Source organism: Pelmatolapia mariae, linkage group LG1 (genome assembly GCF_036321145.2).
Source record: "Pelmatolapia mariae isolate MD_Pm_ZW linkage group LG1, Pm_UMD_F_2, whole genome shotgun sequence".
In the NCBI taxonomy this organism is placed as follows: Eukaryota; Metazoa; Chordata; class Actinopteri; order Cichliformes; family Cichlidae; genus Pelmatolapia; species Pelmatolapia mariae.
Window position 1 is genome coordinate 32,463,194 of NC_086227.1, and position 7,013 is coordinate 32,470,206.

Here is a 7,013-nt window from a genome sequence, read left to right on the forward strand (position 1 = left end):
CATGAGGCTTTGGAGTTTTTCTTTGCATGGTTTATTTTTATAGCGCAGAAATCTGGAGACTTTCCAAATGTCAAGGTCATTTATCTTGCAGTTCATCCGCTCTTTGCCTTTTGTGTTGTGAGAAAGAGAGGCATAGGCCCATATTGCATTTCATGACCTATTGTGTCAAAGGAGTGCCCAGACAAACAGGTGGGAGCTCTTCGTGGACCAGCCTCGCCAAATTTGAGGCTCCCTGGCCCTTTCTTTAATAAGACACTCATGCTTGCAGAACGGCCTCAGTACTCCGTTTCCCTCTTCGTCAGATGGGAACCTTCACGGATGCTAATGAACATACAGTAAGGGTTTGTCTCACGCTCAGTGATCCTGCTATCTGCGTCTCCCAGTTTATCATCACCACTAAAATTGCAAGGCCATTTTACTGGGCTTTTACTACAGGGGAGACATTTAGGGCATTGTGATGCTAATTCCTTAAAATGTGATGTCTAGGTTTGTTCTTTGAGGTCAGGGTAGGTTTATGAGACTGGGTCTTTTGACGAAGTACAAGTACCTTTTTTGTTATCATAGAAAAACCTGCAGTCACGGGTTGTCCTCCCTGCCCCTAAAGGCAAATTTAATTTAATGTACATTTCCATTTTAAGATGAATCACATGTTCACTTATTTTGTACAGTAGAATAGAGACAGATCGTCTTTCTTTGGTTTTAAAGAACAGCTTTGAGATTAAGTAGGCTGATTGTGGCCCTTTCACCATCAGAATTACGGTTGGTAACCCAAGCCAGGTCTGTCTGCTCTGGGGCTTAAACACACACACAGTAGGGGACACTCTCTGTTAATGTCATCTCAGAGATTCAGTTTCCTCATCACAGTCTTACCTCAAGTCACACAACCTCTGACACATATTCTTATTTTTTTCTCACAGTGTGAAAGCATGCTAGTAAGATGGATATTCTACAAGTTATTGATACTGAGAAGTTGTCAGGATGGGATGTCAGAGAGACTAGGAAGAAGCCCTTCAGCCGCTTGTCAGGTGTGTTTGATTCCATAGGTGCAGTGGAGAGATGTCTTGAGTTTATTGAATTTGTCATTTTTGGCCTGGGAGTGAAAAGGGCACCTGTGTGCTGCCGTAAGCCCCCACGCCTGGGCCACCACCTGCATCACAGATGACAGCTGATGTGCAGGGACAACCCTGAAGCAGTTTTTTTTTTAAGCACTCCATCACTCACTGTGTACATTATTCATCAGCTGAAAAGCTGATAGGATATTTACTTTGTCAATTTTCTCATAAAAGGCTCATTGGGCACAAAAAAGTCACCCAGGGTTACAACAGGAAAGTCGAAACTATTTCGGAGTCAGTTTCAGTGTGCTGCCAGTCTCAAATTCAAGACGTTTTGAGTTGTAAATACTGACCACCCACATCAATGCTAGATCAAAGCAAAGGGCTGCAACAGTGGCTGAATATTAGCGACATTACTCGAGTGTGATAGGTTCTGTTACTCAATTGCTGGCCATGGGAAAATGAGAAAGTCTGATAGAGATTTTGCTCCATTTTACTGTCATTAAGGGGATCTGGGACTGCTATATTGTGTATCTACTGGGCCAGGAACTGTAAAATGTGTAATCTAACGTAAGATAAGAAATGCATTAGGTCATGGCAATTCCCACAATGTTCTGTTTGATATGGAGATGTGTGTGTGCGGGAGGGTGGGTAACTCAACTGCACCATTAGACTTAGTTTGACTCCCACTGGGTCTTGCGGTGCTAAAAGTGAATCACTCATCAGGTTAAAGCATCCGCTAAATGGAATATGCTATGATTATGTGATTTCAAGCACACAGAAATGTTTGTGTGAGTGTTTTTTATAGCCTGCCCCCCGTGTGGATCTCTTTGCATACACGGCGTCCTCATGCTCAGTTAACTCTCTGCCACCTGTGATTAATAAGAAATATCCCAGATCCAGCAGGTTAATGTTTAATCAATCAACTGAGAGAGAAGCCTCTAAATGGCCTAGTTTATTTTTAACCACTGCATCACATTAACAGCACCAAGGTCTTGCACAGCCAAAACTCATTATTTTTTTGGTTTCAGCTAATGTTTATCAATCTGTGGTGGAAATATTTTACACCAGCCTTACTTGGCAGAGCTGGGAAAAGTGAAAAAGGTTTCAGTTATCAGGAAGAGTGTTTTGAAATTAAAGGACAGAATGCAGCGATTTTAAAGGCAAAAATGTCACAGGACAGAGTGTAATTGTACACTGAGAGATGATGTAAAATTCCAGCTCACATGTTTTATAGTGATAGTAGATACATTATGAATCATTCACTCCATTCTAGGATGATTCTGCAATATTTGTTACACTGTGTGTTTACTCTTCACTGCGAGCTGCTACTGTGTTACTTGGCTGAAGCACCTGCGCTAGAAATCAACACCCCAGTCAGCAATAATGCTCTCTGAGGCTTGGCCAGTTTACTAAATAATCGATCCAAATAAAAGCAGCAGATAAAATTGACTGACCCTCATATACTTAATTATTGCAGCTATTTGACCAAATAGCATTTTTCAGGATGCTGTGTGTCACAGGCCATCAATATTCCTTTAATCGCCGTTAGTTATTGCCCTACTTTGTTACTGCTGTAGATGGCCAGTCTCCAGTGGTCAGTTTGGCCCAGGGCAGCGAGGGAATGAGATGCTAAATGGTTGCGCAAACAATTTGATTATGCTGTTTAATTCCCGTCATATAGATCTGCCGGGCCTGCTGATGCACTCATTTCTGTGAGGCTGTGCGGCAGAGTGCTGACCTGCCTGCTCACACCACCTGGCCTGAAAAAGCAGGTTTTTCCTCTACGGCCTCAGGATCAATAGTGCATGCTCTGTGGGTATGGACCGGTGTCTTGCAGGCTTCACCTCTTGACATGTTGGCTTTCAGCTCTTGTATGAAAGGGCAGTGCTCAACAGCCAGTCTAAGAGGTGAAACGTAGAAACTTCTAGCCTGTTTGCATTTGTGTCCTCAGCCCTCATCTAGCTAAACTAAGGTGCTGTAATACAAGGAGAGTTGAGGGTTAAGTCTCCCCCGTTGAAACAGACCACCTCACCCAAGTGAAAAATGAGAAATGAGCAGGGCAAGCTCTCAGACCCAGTTGCCCAGTTCCCAAAATTAACATTTCAATTCAAAACCAATAATAACGCATTGTGTCTGGCATGAATGAGAGCTGTTGCAAAGGGAAGCTGATACCTCCTGTTCCTGTGTCAATGAAAAAGCTCCTTCATCTTCTGCTAAAGGGCCCACACAGTCTGAGGTCAGCCAGTCAGTCTTGGTTACACTGCACAGGCATGCCTGGGAGGACGGCTCGAGCTTCCCGGTGCCTTTACAAAAGCCAGGAACTGCAAACACACACACACACATCCACACTGACACAGAAACACTCATGTCATGCTCTGCATGAAGTTGATGGCTCTTAAGCTTTGCCAAGGACTACTTAGCACATTGAAAGGAAAGTACACTTTGTGTTCTTTGAAATGAGTTGTAGTAGGTAACTGCAATATCAGATCACCATTTCAGCATTGGCAGCATATTATGATTTGAAACATAATAGTTGTATCTGGATAAATAATCTTTACATGTGCGTTCCACTTGTACTCTATTTGTCTGTTACTGCTGTATTCATACAGTTGTGACACCTTATCTGCAAGATATTCAGTAAAAACACACAAACACATTATATCTCCGGTGCTCATACTGTACGTCTCTGTTCATGTTAAACTGTCTGATATGCTCATTGACAGGAGATTCCAGGCACTCAGAAAGGGCCACAAACGAACACACTGTGTCGGGGGGTTTAGGCTTTGGCTCGTTTTGGCTTTTGAAAACTGGTTTGGGAGCCAGGCTCTATGACTCTGCCAAGAAGGTGTCAGAGCAGACCTCTGCTACACGCTCCCCTCCATCAGAGAGCAGATTACTCTTCTGGGAGGTGAGGCAGAGGGACACAGGGCAATTCCAAGAGAGACCCACTGTTGTTCCTATTGAGAATGAAGGAGCAGAAGAACCTATATGCTAGCTGTCTGGTCCAAGTGATGCAGCTGTTGTGGTCTGCAGACAGGTGAAATTTCTGGGTGGGTAATGTGCCATAGCTGATGTTTCACTTTTCTCTTGTAGCATTCTATCTGCATTCGTCTAAATATATTTGTTAGGAACAGGATAATCAGTAAACCTTCAAAAATCAAAGAGGAAGACAATGCAGCATTATGAATAATATACCCAAATCTGCAGACTTTAGGAAAATGGGCAAAAATTTCTGTGTTTCACAGTACCTAATAATTAACTGTATTACAGCAGCCAAAATGAATGTTAAAGTCGGCTGTATATCAAAGAAACAAAGCCGTCCAATTTTTTCTTTTTAAAATAAGCACAGCCAAATCAGTAAACAAATGAAAGTTCTCAAAAAACATGAATATATATAAGGTAATATGTTAATATTTAGTTAGGGAGTTGAGCTTCAAAAGAGCTAGTAAACAAATTTGTTACCTTTGGACCGTGGAGGCTAGGCATTTCTAATGATTTCTATTTTCCTTCCAGGTTAAGCTAAGCAGATTCTGGCTGAAGTTTTAATGCTTTCATGAATTCTCTAAATCTTTCCTTTAAGGAGTTTGGCATAGTCTACATTTTAAACATGATTTTACACCAACAGAGTTACATTAAATGTTTAAAACTTCATATTCTGCAAAGGCCAAACCATCAATTATAGTGATTTTGATGTTGAATTTATTTTCCCTTATTAGTTAATTCACTTTTTAAATTGAATTTACAATTGTTTGTTATTTTTTTCACACCATAATCATACCAGAGAAAGTCCACCCTTGAAAGACATATAATGAATATTTTGCTCAGCCTTCCTCGGTTATTAACTTAAAATATAGAGGGGGGAAAAAGCATATAGCCATTCCGTTGTTGTTCTAAAAGTGTATGAAAGTGTAGAGCAAACATAAAAACAAACTTCCATTATTGAACATTTCTGTTAAATGGCCAAGAAAGCGTCTTTTGGCAGGCAGCGATGACATCAGTGCCCCCAGTGAAGAGGCCAGCTCCACTAATAAGGCACTGTTGGGATTGCTGCCCGCTTAGGTTGTCAATGAGTCTGTCTTGATCTGAGGATTAGGCCAGTCGTTCCAATTACAGCCTGGTGCCTTGAGGTTTGTCAGGCATTGACACAGACGCCTGTCGATGGCTCGGTGCATATTCCAGGACCCCGCTGAGTGACAGGCGCCAGTGTGCCAAGAGACTATGATGCTCAGTAGGTGTGTGCATATGTATATTGTGTGCATGTGTGTCTGCGCTTGCTTATTTGTCTCATACCTCTCAGCTGTAAGTGAAGTCACTGTTCTGTATGATTGTAGAGCAGTATGTTAGTGCATAGTGTCTTATTTCCACATTGAGGATACCAACACTTTCTGACAGTTATCTTTCTTATATATAAGAACACTAACGTAAGACTGCTAATGTATCTGTTAGCTGTCACATGAACTGTCAGCTACTTGCTTGTTACAAAGAGTGTTAATAATTTAATACAACAGATAACACACCCTTATTACTTATCCTAAGAAATACTCCATGTTAACCAGTCAGGCAGCTCAGAGTAGCTAATTTATTAAGAACAAAAGATAACCTTCACCTTCAGATTAACTGTTACCTTCTGTATGTGATGCATTGGGATTATTTTGTGATCAAATAACTCTTTTAATGTTGTTGTTGTTGTTGTTGTTTTTGGAGGTGATGGTGTTTCCTTAAACCTGCCTCATCTGTATTCAATTAGGTCTGTAATATTTGACATCAGAATTTATAACAGATGTGAATGAAAGAAAATCACTATGAAAGAAAATCAGCACAATAACAAAAAAGGGGAAGTGGCTAGACAGTTACCCAAGAAAACAAGAATATTGTTATCTGTCTATGATGGAACTCGGTCAGTGTGATTGCTAAAAATCAATCACACTGACCGCATTGAAGAGACTGATGGTAAACCCTGATTCTTACTTTGTTTTACTCTCTGCATTGGCAATATGGTGTCATATCTAAACTTGACTACTCATCTTAAGAAATGTGGATAATGTACAACTATTAAACAACAGAGAGAAATAGATATAGATATAAATTTTCTTTTTGGTTTCTTATAGTAACATTGCATGGAGCGAAACAGGGAAACAGGTAAGGTAGTCTCTCTGACTACAGACATGGATGTATATGACTATATACACAAGCTAGACGCAGCCATCTTGATGTCAAAAATTGCTTTGTTTTGTCAGCTAACTTGGTTAGCAAGCCGTTCTCATCTATTGCATTGTATTGGTGGAACACAGACATGGATAGCTAACCTGTAATTCGTGTTAAGTAACATAGAAATAATAGATTTTCATTAATTAAAACTGGATTGCAAAATCCTGGGGGCTGTTAGTCTAATTAATGAAAAAATGTTAGATTTTTAAAAAAGCAATCTAGCTGGAACCTACCTGCTAGCTATAGTAGCCACCTCAATGGCAATGCATTACTTTAAGTCTTAAGCCATTTTAATCAAACCACTTCTTACTGTTTTAAAAGTGAAATTAGCTAAAGAGACCAAATTTCTGCTATAAACTTTGTCATTTTAACATTTGGAGTCTTGCTTTTAGCGACTGCCTCAAGTGGCCATTTAGGAAACTGCAGTTTTTGGTGCAAATACGTTGGCAGTATTTTTCAGCTTTAGAGGTTGCCACTTCATGCTGGTGTCTTTCTTTGCTCCACCATGAGTCAGAAGGGCTGGACAGAGCAGCGTTCAACAACTTGACAAGGCATGGCTGGACTCAGCCAGCTCTCATCTGGTCATCTCGGCTAATTCAACCCTCCTTCTTGTGTCCACGATAACGCACACAGGAACAAGCACACACATATACATGCTTGTCGCCTGGGAGGCCAGCAGTGACTTTACACCCACAGAGGTGGGTCATGTGACACAGAGTGCTGTGTTCTACGTTTGATACTTAATATTCA